This window comes from Megalobrama amblycephala, linkage group LG13, assembly GCF_018812025.1.
Source record: "Megalobrama amblycephala isolate DHTTF-2021 linkage group LG13, ASM1881202v1, whole genome shotgun sequence".
In the NCBI taxonomy this organism is placed as follows: domain Eukaryota; kingdom Metazoa; phylum Chordata; class Actinopteri; order Cypriniformes; family Xenocyprididae; genus Megalobrama; species Megalobrama amblycephala.
The window spans coordinates 32865501-32878921 of record NC_063056.1 but is presented as its reverse complement, the minus strand read 5'-3'; the positions used below and the strand labels follow the sequence as shown (position 1 = coordinate 32878921).

Below are 13421 nucleotides of genomic sequence, written 5' to 3'. Positions count from 1 at the left end.
GTGTATTTTGCACCCTTGCAGGGGTCCTCGACCTGTAAAAAGTTGAAGAATCCTGGATGACGTGAACACGGGTTACTTGTAATGCATTACACCCAACTTTTCTCACGAGAACTATAGTGTACTGTATGTGGATGACCATGACTGGTTTCAGTGCTATAAATCATGACTGTAGATTCTTTTTTTATGATGCCAAGTCCCTTGTTTGTGTCTTTGAGTATTAACTCTCATTCTCCTTCCGCTATAGATGATGTCACCAGAGAAGGCCTTCCAGTGTGAGTCATCTGGGAGCGGCTGTTTGCTCCTCAGAAGGTGGATTTGGATCCCAGGTCCAGCTGACCTCTGGAGCTTCTCACCCAAACTGTTTTTGGAGCCAGACTTGAGATTAGAGCGGCTGCATTTCTCTGCTTTCTTTTCTTTCGGCTGAACTTGTCCGTCGCCCCTTCCTCCCTCCCACAGTTCATGTTTTCCAGATATGTCGCTCCAGCAGGCATATAAAGTAGGCCTACTTGAGTAATTTACTTCATTACTTTGTCATTTATGTGGGATTTTACTTTACCTGAGTACTATTGAAAGTGAATAGTTGTACTTTTACTGAATCACATTTCTGATTGCATTTTTTTTTAAATCCTTACAATTTAATTTATGCTGCTTTAAAGTGCATCTAGAGGCTCCTACTGCTGGATTGAGCAGTCCAATAACAACAAATAAATACTGTACAATGGCAAACAGTGTTGTATCAGGGGTAAGCAGAAGCAAATACACCTGCATCACTTTTACACTACAAATATTATTCATTTTTGCATGTTATCTAACAAACAATTCATTCAGTTGCATAAAAGTGTGAAGGGTGAGTCATTAGCTTTACATTACTTCAAAAGTAGACTTACATGAGACAAGTTACAAGTTCTGTTGTATAAAATGCAGAACTGAAATCGAAATAGCTTCTCTTTCTCATCAAATCTATTTTTTGTGTCATCTTTCATATGGACACCCCCCTTCTAACGTCACAACTCAACAACCTGGATATCCCCATTGATAAATATGATATTTCTGACTTCACTAGCAGGACGTTATTGTAAGTGTTAAAAAAGACCATAAACTATCCTCTTATATATATATATATATATATATATGAAGACTTCAGTTGCAAAAGCCTTTAAATGCCATCTGAAATTTTCTTCTAAAATTAGCGTTTTTATCAGGCTCCTATGTTTAGGTTCAGTAATTTCACTTTAATGGCAATCAATAAGTCCTTTTCATCGCCGTTAAAGTGAAATAACTGAACATAAACATAGAAGTCTGATAAAAAAATTATCATTTTAGAAGAAAATTTCAGATGGCATTCAGAGGTTTTTGCAATGGAACTCTTCATATATTTATATATTTTTTATTGTGAAGATAGATAGATAGATAGATAGATAGATAGATAGATAGATAGATAGATAGATAGATAGATAGATAGATAGATAGATAGATAGATAGATAGATAGATAGATAGATAGATAGATAGATAGATAGATAGATAGATAGATAGATAGATAGCCCGACGGAAGTGCAAGACACATGAAGGACAAAACACCATCTTGGAGTCCTTCAGGTGTTTTTTAGCAAACTCCATGCGGGCTTTCATGTGTCTTGCACTGAGGAGAGGCTTCGGTCAGGCAAAGCCCCGACTGGTGGAGGGCTGCAGTGATGGTTGACTTTCTACACTTTTCTCCCATCTCCTGACTGCATCTCTGGAGCTCAGCCACAGTGATCTTTGGGTTCTTCTTTACCTCTCTCACCAAGGCTCTTCTCCCCCGATAGCTCAGTTTGGCCGGACGGCCAGCTCTAGGAAGGGTTCTGGTCGTCCCAAATGTCTTTCATTTAAGGATTATGGAGGCCACTGTGCTCTTAGGAACCTTAAGTGCAGCAGAAATTTTTTTGTAACCTTGGCCAGATCTGTGCCTTGCCACAATTCTGTCTCTGAGCTCTTCAGACAGTTATTTTGACCTCATGATTCTCATTTGCTCTGACATGCACTGTGAGCTGTAAGGTCTTATATAGACAGGTGTGTGACTTTCCTAATCAAGTCCAATCAGTATAATCAAACACAGCTGGACTCAAATGAAGGTGTAGAACCATCTCAAGGATGATCAGAAAAAATGGACAGCACCTGAGTTAAATATATGAGTGTCACAGCAAAGGGTCTGAATACTTAGGACCATGTGATATTTCAGTTTTTCTTTTTTAATAAATCTGCAAAAATGTCAACAATTCTGTGTTTTTCTGTCAATATGGGGTGCTGTGTGTACATTAATGAGGAAAAAAATGAACTTAAATAATTTTAGCAAATGGCTGCAATATAACAAAGAGTGAAAAATTTAAGGGGGTCTGAATACTTTCTGTACCCACTGTACAGTATGTACTAAAATACAAATTTTTTTGAAAATGTAAAAATGCTGAAAGATTTCTGTGATAGATAGGTTCAGGCTTAAGGGATAGAATATATAGTTTGTACAGTATAAAAATTATGTCTATGGAAAGTCCCCATAAAAATTGGAAACCCAACATACGTGTGTGTGCTGGGCCTGTAAACACATCTGTTGGCTTAAATAAAAGAATATGAGATTTTATGTTGTTGACTGTCTTTAAATATGTAGTTGTTGAGTTTTACCATCTTTGTGGTTTGTGTTCGAAATTTATATGCTTTGCTCCTTTGCAGAGGCAAATGAGTGTTTGCTAATTATCAAACTCTATTCCCATCAATGTGATGCCTGTGTCCAGTGTCTGACTGTTATTGGTGGGAGAAAAAAGTGATGTGTGTGTTTGTGAGCGAATGACAAGGATAAGAAGAGGGTCTTGGCGCCAGTGTGGTGATCTTTTTGCTCTGTCTTTCCTGACACCCTCCCTTCTTCATTGGCAATATCTAAGTACTATACAACTGATCTTACAACTAGCTACTCATCTTTCAGCATTCCCGTTTTTAGTGGGCACAGCTTCAAAGCTTTTCCATGCTGTCATATCAGGTCAAGAGACCACATATCTTTAAAAAAAACTACTCACTCATGGCTGTCTGGATATGAGAGCTGCAATAGTAACCTGGCAATGAAGTTAATTTTCCTAATACTCCACACAAGTCGACTCTTTGGTTGTTAAAGCACTGGATACCAGCCGTTTGAAAATCAACACAGATAATCACCACGACAGCGAGCACGTGGAGAGCACAATCAATAGCTGCCGCTCACAGCAAGGTCACACCGTGACATGCAAACAAGCCCCGGCTTTCCTGTCCCGCATGCTAAGTAGCCGTGACTGCTACTTGGGAGATGTTTGTCTCTCGGGAAAGGCATCGCAGTGCCATTGTTTGTGAAATCTAATAGGCTTGTGTTGTGTTCGCTGGCTTTGTGCTGAGCAGTGAGCTTTATTCCCTCGTCGCTTCAGCAGCCTGTTTGTCCATTAATGCTCCATTAGGGAAATTAGTGTTGTAATTGGGGAGGCGAGAAGAGATCAGGAGACTAAAGTGAAGGAGACGTGACTGTAAATCTTAAAGGGCCGGTGGATGTGGTGCGACCGGTACCTGTTTGATGTTAAGGGAACTGCTAACAAAATGAAAATGTTAAATGATTTACTCTGAAGCTAGAAAATAAAACAAGAGTTGAGAAAATGTAATGACACAAGATGCACGCATCTATAGAGACATGTTTTTAAGCTCACATTTGGCTTCAAATAAATCGAATATATCCACATATCCATATGTAGACATGCAAGCCACATTTAAATATATATCATATATACAGTACAGTCCAAAAGTTTGGAACCACTAAGATTTTTAATGTTTTTAAAAGAAGTTTCGTCTGCTCACCAAGGCTACATTTATTTAATTAAAAATACAGTAAAAAACAGTAATATTGTGAAATATTATTACAATTTAAAATAACTGTTTTCTATTTGAATATATTTCACAAAGTAATTTATTCCTGTGATGGCAAAGCTGAATTTTCAGCATCATTACTCCAGTCTTCAGTGTCACATGATCCTTCAGAAATCATTCGAATATGCTGATCTGCTGCTCAAGAAACATTTAATGTGTACAATTGTACAAAATATTTGTGTACAATATTTTTTTTCAGGATTATTTGATGAATAGAAAGTTCAAAAGAACAGTGTTTATCTGAAATCTAATCTTTTGTAACATTATAAATGTCTTTACTGCCACTTTTGATTGATTTAATGCATCCTTGCTGAATAAAAGTATTCATTTCTTTAATTTCTTTTCAAAAAAATAAAAATAAAAATCCTTACTGACCCCAAACTTTTGAACGGTAGTGTATAATGCTACAGAAGCTTTGTATTTCAGATAAATGCTGTTCTTTTGAACTTTCTATTCATCAAGGAATCCTGAAAAAAAAAGTACACAACTGTTTTCAACATTGAAAATAATCATAAATGTTTATTGAGCAGCAAATCAGCATATTAGAATGATTTCTGAAGGATCATGTGACACTGAAGACTGGAGTAACGATGCTGAAAATTCAGCTTTGCATCACAGGAATAAATTACTTTGTCAAATATATTTAAATAGTACACAGTTATTTTAAATTGTAATAATATTTCACAATATTACTGTTTTTTAATTGTATTTTTAATTAAATAAATGTAGCCTTGGTGAGCAGACGAAACTTCTTTTAAAAACATTAAAAATCGTAGTGGTTCCAAACTTTTGGACTGTACTGTATGTCATGGTGTGTTTTTCTGAAACATCTACATACTAGTGTATACTAGTGTACTTCTTCTTCTTCTTCTTTTTTTAATTACATTCTAAAAATGTAAGCATTTTAAAAATGCTTTTTAAATTAACAGCCTTTCTTTTTCCTGGGAAAATGCACCAAAAAAAAAAAAAAAAGACTCATCCTGCACTCATGGTGTATGTATGTTTGTATTATTTATTTATCATCTGTCCAATCAAATTCTCTCTATCTGGAGAATGTCCCTCCCCCTAACACCACCTTATATTGCCATTGACTAGCATTATCAAGTAGCCAATAATAGTTTATGGCGTTGACAGAAATTTCAGCCTACTGGCTATTTTAAAAAGCCACAAGCCCTTTCATAAGTCCCACCACAACTTCCTGTTTCAAAAGGAAACACATCAACACAGGAAGGAAAGCTAAAGCCACTTTATGGGGTTTCAGATGGCTCAGAAAAGCTGGTGCCACCTGTTTCAATATTTTATTATCTAATGCAATGACATTCATACATTTTTAGATACTATTCAAAATATTGGGGTCACATTTTTTTTTCTTTTTGAAAGAAATTAATACTTTTATTCAGCAAGGATGTGTTAAATTGATCAAAAGTGACAAATACATTTATATTGCTGCAAAATATTTCTATTTCCAACAAATGTTGTTCTTTTGAACTTTATATTCATCAAAGAATTCTGAAAAAAGTATCATGGTTTCCACAAAAATATTAAGCAGCACAACTGTTTTCAACATTGATAATAATAAGAAATGTTTCTTGAGCAGTAAATCAGCATAATAGAATGATTTCTAAAGGATCATGTGACGCTGAAGACTGGAATAATGATGCTGAAAATTCAGCTTTGCATCACAGGAATATTCAAATAGAAAATAGTAAATTGTAATAATATTTAAAAATATTACTTTTACATTTTGTGATCAAATAAATTCAGCCTTGGTGAGCATAACAGACTTCTTTCAAAAACATTTAAAAATCTTACCCACCCCAATCTTTTAAACAGTATACTGTTTTAACAATGTACAGTAAGTGGATTATGTATACAAATACTTTTGGGGGACAATGTATGCGCATCTATCTCCAATCATGCAGTAAATATTAATTTATGATAAGAAAACCTAGTTTATTTTACCTTAAACAGAGGAGGCAGAGAGATGGAGGCAATAGTGCGTGTGTGTATGCGTGTTCAAGGGTGTCTGTTTGTGTGAACTTGCCTGAAATTCTCCAGGTCTGCCCTCTTTGTTATAAGTGTTCTTAAAGTAGCTGGCAGAAAACTGCTCTTTTTGATAAGCTGCAAATTACTAAAAGATAACTTAGAGTAATCCCCACTTACCGTATAGACACTGGGATATTTGCTGTAGCAACATCTACCCAAGTTTGATAAATGTATGCATTTAAGCAATGTCATTTTCTATATTGTATTTTTCTGTCCATATATAGACCTTGTGTAGCCCCGCCTCTTTTCAGCGCTGCGCTCTTATGTCCTGTCTTCCTGTTTGTATTTCCACAGCATGAAGGTAAGATCTTATGGATTTATGAGTTTTAAAATCTTCCCGGTCTACTGACATTTGTTATGACATCCGCTTCAAACATTGCAATGCCCATAACTTTTGTTAAAGAGTTAGTTCACCCAAAAATGAAAATTCTGTCATTAATTATTCATCTTCTTGACATTCCAAACCTGTAAGACCTTCATTCATCTTTGGAACAAATTAAGGTATTTTTGATGAAATCCCGAGAGCTCTCTGAATCCCCATAGAAAGCAGTGCCATCACCACTTTCAAGGCCCAGAAAGGTAGTAAAGACATCGTTAAAATAGTCCATGTGACGTGTCTGCATTGCTTCAACCTTATTTACTGTTATTTTTGCACACAAAAAGTATTCTCGTCACTTCATAAAATTAAGGTTGAACCCTGTAGTCACATGGACTTTTTTAACAATGTCTTTACTACCTTTCTCGGCCTTGAAATTGGTAATGGCACTGCTTTCTATGGGGATTCAGAGAGCTCTCGGGATTTCATCAAAAATATCTTAATTTGTGTTCCGAAGATGAAAGATGTTCTTACAGAATTGGAACAAAATGAGGGTGAGTAATTAATGACAGAATTTTTATTTTTGGGTAAACTAACCCTTGTACAATAAGTAAATCCACTTCAGTGGTGCCATAGAAATACAGAGCTATACCGCAAAAACGAAAAAGATGGCTGCACGCTTGTTTCTCTGGAGCATAAGGTCTATACTACAAACGTCATATGGTTTTCATGTGTAGACTAATTGTGTTACTTCAGAAAACTTGGAATATAGTGCCATATGGAGACTAATTTTATGGTGCTTTTTTGACTTATTTATAATTGAGCAGCATGAAAATTCTCCTTTTTTGTTCCACAGAAGAAAAGTGGGGTTAGGAAATGAGTTTTCATTTTTGTGTGAACATTTTGTGTTAAATGTGTTCTTCTGAGGTAAATGAAGGTTCTTGACTCCTTCGAACACACTATCACTGATACGATATCATTCTCTCCGGTCACTGCTCTCTCCCCGGTAGCCATTACTGTGTGAAAGGGAGTCGGACTCGGACCCCCGTGGCTTCCTGCCAGACTAATTTCCTCAGGCTCTTCCTGAACAAGACATCATTTGAAATGAAATACAACCACTTCTTCCTTTGCCTGGTGGTGGCAGGCTTTAAATAGCACATCTTGGGACACCAGTTTGTCCCGCCACCCTCATGCACGGCCCTAACTCCCATACATGATGATTCATGCTCTGTTTTCTCTCGAAACAGCTCAGCATCCTGGCATTGTGAGAGCGGCCTAAACCTCGGGCCGAAAGAAGCATGAAGACCGTGGATGTGGATTTTCCCGGGTGGTCGAAGAGATGTCCGTCACCATGCCAGAAAATGATTTCTGCTCATGACAGCTCATTTCCAGCCTGCTGTTTATTTGTCCTGCTGTGTTTTTTTTGGCTGGGTAATTTACCCCAGATCGGTGCTCCTAAAGTTAACTGACCCCCCTTTCACCTGTCTTGTCCTGGGGACTTTTAACACCTCGGATCTCACAACGGAAAGCTATTGATGAGCCACTAAAAGGATTAGTGGCATTAATGGTAACTGTATTCAGATATGACTAATGCCCGAGCAGGACCCGCAGGATTGAGAGGTGTTAAGTCAAATCGTTCAATAAGGCCTCCATTAATCCCCCTTCATAGACAGCAGCAGAATCAGACCAAGTCATGCCTGGAAACAAGTCATTTGAATGCACATTATCTTTCCTTTGGAAATAGATCATATTCGTGCTCATACTTTCACTCTAAAAAATGTTGCATTGTTTTTTTTAACCCAAATGCTTGGTTCAGCCTGCTGGGTAATTTTATCAAGTTATTTTTATTATTTTTAACCATGTGCTGGGTCACTCTGAAAATTGCTGGGATATTTTTTTAACCCAAATGCTGGGTAATCTTATTGTTTATATATATATATATATATATATATATATATATATATATATATATATATATATATATTTTTTTTTTTTTTTTTTTTTTTTAACCCAGGTGCTGGGTAGTTTTTCTGTATCTAAGCTGTTGGGTCATTTTTAATGACAATGAACCCCCTTACATCCAGCACTAAATGTATCCCAATGTTGGGTAGTCTGTGCCAAACCGGTTAAAACTGGAACTTGACCATCATTTTGTTTTGTGTTCTGAGAAAAAACTTCCTGAGGGGAAATTCGTGAAAGAAATTAAGGTTTATATTGTATTCCTAACAAATAATTACTGTACAAACTTCACAAAGAGGAAAACGTCTGTAGTCTCACATTTTACCTTTTTTTTGTTTACATGTAGGAAGCAGCCGTTCTTCAAACGCTGCACCGAACGACGCGTCGGCGCCACCATGGAAGTTTCAAACGAATGCGCGACCAGGTCTGAAACACGACGCGATATCGCTGTCATATGTAACAAAGTTGGAGCGTTGTTGATCTAGTGCGCTAGCGTTGCTGTCAGGAAAAAAAAAGGTACGGCACTGTCACTGGGGCAGTACTAAGTACAAAAGTGATAAGGTAGCCTACATCTTTGTACCTTAACCCTAAATGAAGCATTAGTACCTTAAAGGTACATATTAGTACCTTTTTACCTTTGTACCTTAGGGTACTGCCCCAGTGAAAAGCACCGTACCTTTTTTCTGACAGTGAGCTGTGGTCGGGTTGCACGATGCGTTTGACGGTGGAAATGCTTGACAGATGAGATAGCACAAGGTAACGCTGTTTTTTATGTAACTTTTCAAACATTTATATATAAGATTGCCATTTTATGAACTGGAACAGACTACAGATATCAGTTTTCTTTCCACAAATTCCCATTGGCTGCTGTTTCTGCTCCTGGCACGTCCTAAAACATTTACTTAAAGGGTTAGTTCACCCAAAAATGAAAATTCTGTCATTTATTACTTACCCGCATGCCGTTCCACACCTGTAAGACCTTCGTTAATCTTCGGAACACAAATTAAGAGCAATGACATTTCCTCTCTCAAGATCCATAAAGGTACTAAAAACATATTTAAACTGGTTCATATGAGTACAGTGGTTCAATATTAATATTATAAAGTGACAAGAATATTTTTGGAGCGCCAAAAAAAAACAAAATAACGACTTATTTAGTGATGGCCAATTTCAAAACACTGCTTCAGGAAGCATCGGAGCACAAATGAATCAGTGTATCGAATCTTCTGTTCGGAGCGCCAAAGTCACGTGATTTCAGCCGCTGGCAGTTGGACACACGATCTGAATCATGATTCGATACACTGATTCATTTGTGCTCCGAATCTTCCTGAAGCAGTGTTTTGAAATCGGCCATCACTAAATAAGTTGTTATTTTGTTTTTTTTGGTGCTCCAAAAATATTCTCGTCACTTTATAATATCAATATTGAACCACTGTACTCACATGAACCGATTGAAATATGTTTTTAGTACCTTTATGGATCTTGAGAGAGGAAATATCATTACTCCCTATGCAGGCCTCACAGAGCCATCGGATTTCAACTAAAATATCTTAATTTGTGTTCCGAAGATTACTGAAGGTTTTACGGGTGTGGAACGCCATGAGGGTAAGTAATAAATGACAGAATTTTCATTTTTGGGTGAACTAACCCTTTAATGTTTTGGAGTATTTTATGATTGTAAAAGACTGACTTGCCAATGAATTAAAAATATTATATATGAACTGTTTTTAGAGATTTTAGAGTACATTTTTATTATTTAAAATTAAAAACCAATTGACTGACCCAGCACTGATTAAAAATGTGTTCTGTTCTGTCCAATATTTACCCAACACTGGGTTGCCAAATAACCCAAATTGTTGTTGTTGTTGTTGTTATTTTAAACCAAGCATTTTGACCGTTGACAGGTCCATTTTAGAATACACTCTCTGACATGTACAACTATCTGCAAAAAGAACAACAACAACAAAAAAACATTATTCATTTAGAAAAATTGTGAAATTTCTCTTTGATATTCTGGTCTCTAGTTTTGGCTCGGGTCCTTTTTTCAATGTAAGTGTATGGGAAATGGTCACATTGGTCCTTGCAGAGTAATGTTTTTAAAACTGAGAGGAGGAGTTTGGGAAAGGTCTTGCCACTTTTATTCCATTAGATGATGACAAAAGGGATTATGTGTTAAGAGGAGTGCCACTGGAAGGATATCAGCCATTAGACCCTTTTCACATTTACTGTCCACTTTGCTGATTCTATGAAATACTATTAGGGTCTTTGGTGGCAACACTCACCACATGGGGCTTCACTAAACTGAACGAGGGCAACAGTGCTGTAATTATGGGTGTGAATAGGGAGATTATTCCACACCTGACCCTTTCATGAGATTGGAAAAAAATATATAGGAGCCTCTCTGAGGTCAGAGTTTATAGGTAAAGGATGAAGGCGATATCTGATTTCAACATTGTAACATATTGTGATTTCTTAATACTTAATTATCTGCATGTCAGTGGTTTAGTTACACATGCAATATTTCACAAAATTGGTTCACAGGTTAAACTTTATTGTTAATATTAGAAAATAATGCTGCAGAAAGTTCACAACAGCTTAATTTTGATTTAATGTTGACTTTTATTTAAGATGTAATATTTATCTTTATTCATCATCCAGATTCCCGTGGCATTCACAACATCACCGATCCATTCCAGACAACTGGAGGATGGCTGTGCAGTCACAAGGATAAAGGTGATATTCTTCCATGGTCTTGTAATAGAATAACTCAATCCCTATAAAAGCAATTGTAAGGTTATTATCTTCTTAGGGTCCCATTTGTAGTGAGTAGCACTTAGGGAAGGAGAGCTAGAGACTAATCTCATAGTTGGGTTTCTTAGTCATCAGATTTACCTTCTGCCAGCCACAGTGAATGTCATTGTGGTTTTTATCCATCGCTAATTCCACTGAGTCTAGTGGAACACTTGTGATAGTTGGAAAGTGAATAGTAGTGGATGACCCTGGCAAGGTGTGAAGTTGTGGTGCGTTTGGATGTGTGTGAGGAATTTCTCTCCGCTTACATTTTAAAATTCACTAAAAGCATCTTTACACAGCCGAGTTAAGCCGGGACTGTACCTGCTCAAAATTCTGTGTAAAGACGCAATGCTGCATAAAAGCAGACCTAAAATACACCGGGTCTGACCCACCTCAGCCACTATATCAAAGGCGACTCTGATACTGTTTTGGTTCAGTGTAAATGAACATGAGCTTGTGCCGCAATAAATTACGTCATTGTCATGACAACCAAAAGCACACCTGTCAGCTCAGGCGGCGCGAGATTCAAGAAGCGGGAGATAAAACATAGACCTCGCTTCATATTGGTTCAGGCAAATTAATAAATGTCTACCAACAAGAGACCGTGAAGTAAAACAGTCCTGTACTCACATCGTGAAGTCTCCGTTTGTAATCTTCCTTTGAAGAGGCAGATCAACACGCTGCTACATTTCTCTCAGATACGGTAAATGCTTAAAGGGTTAGTTCACCCAAAAATTCTGTCATTAATTACTCACCCTCATGTCGTTCTACACCCGTATGACCTTCGTTCATCTTTGAAACACAAATTAAGCAAGACAATTAACACTTTCAATGCCCAGAAAGCTACTAAAGACATATTTAAAACAGTTCATGTGACTACAGTGGTTCAACCTTAATGTTATGAAGCGAAAAGAATAATTTTTGTGCGCAAAAAAAACAAAATAACAACGATTTAAAAACACTGCTTCATGAAGCTTCAAAGCTTCACAAATCTTTTGTTTCGAATCAGAGGTTCAGAGCGTGAAAGTCATGTGATTTCAGCAAACGAGGCTTCGTTACGTCATAAGTGTTTCGAAATTTCAGTGGTTCACGTGACTTTGGCAGTTTGATTCACACTCCGAACCTCTGATTCGAATCAAAAGATTCGTGAAGCTTCAAAGCTTCATGAAGCAGTGTTTTGAAATCGGCCATCACTAGATATTGTTAAATAAAGCTGTTGTTTTGTTTTTGTTTTTTGGCGCACAAAAAGTATTCTCGTCGCTTCATAACATTAAGGTTGAACCTCTGTAGTCACATGAACTGTTTTAAATCTTAAGTACTGTTCTGGGCAATGTAAGTGTTAATTATTTTGCTGGTGATGCAGACCTTACTGAGCCATCAGATTTTATCAAAAATATCTTAATTTGTGTTCCGAAGAGGAACGAAGGTCTTAAGGGTGTGGAACGACATGAGGGTGAGTAATTAATGACAGAAATTTCATTTTTGGGTGAACTAACCCTTTAACCTAATCAGCGTCACTGTAACTGTGTATTGATATATTCTATTCCAAAAATCCTCTCCTTGAGGATAATATTTCACCCACACACAATGTTTGTTTATTGTGCCTGCGCTAAAGTGACTTTCTGGCTTTAGGTACCGGACTACTGTGCTAGGTACCCTAACAGAAGGTTCCCAAAAAAGTGGTGCGGTACACTATAAACCCAAATGCTCAAAATAATTCATTGGTTTGAGTAGAGCAAATGTATATGATGTATAACGTATGAATGAACTTACTCAATTTCAAGCTAAAAGTTATTAAAATGTATAAGTACAAAAAAATCTAATTTTTTGAGTTTTGCCAACTCATTCGGGTTTACAGTGTACAGTTTGGTATTTCGGTACCATTCACAACTTCTGACAATCGAAATGGAAATAATTACGTACCATACTATACTGTACTGTACCACTTGGCCAAAACAAGCCAAAAGTCTGTCATCACAATGATTGGGTGTCTCAAATGATTGCGTTTTCAAACAACATGCATCCGAACGCAAGATAACTTGACAGTGTTTATTGCGTTTCTTCTGCGCGCTCTGAGGCGCAAATCATTTATGATGAATGAAAAAAGAGCCACAGTTTGATTGCAGCAACTTCCATTTTTATTACAGATATTTTGCACCAATTTCCCAGGAAGTGATGACTTTGTTCTCTTGAACACATGGTATGGAAACAGTGCTTTATTCACAAATGATTTATGCAATATTCCAATTTTACACAAGTTAAATTATCAACCTAAGATGGAAACATAGCAACTCAGAGTTGGCAATTTCTCACAACGTGAGCAACAGAGACCATTGGAAATTGGAACCATTGGCTTTGTTGAGTTTACATTTATGCAAATTAGCAGTGGCATAA

At 36.9% G+C, this 13421-nt stretch overlaps 1 long non-coding RNA gene across 1 annotated transcript in view; it reads left to right on the top strand.

Annotated features, from left to right (window-relative positions):
• Positions 1–1087, top strand: part of LOC125244215 — a 48486-nt gene extending 47399 nt beyond the window's left edge. Inside the window, exon 3 of the long non-coding RNA XR_007179253.1 lies at positions 245–1087. This is a non-coding gene — a long non-coding RNA (uncharacterized LOC125244215). The remainder of the gene's footprint in view (positions 1–244) is intronic.
• Positions 1088–13421: the final 12334 nt, after the last annotated feature.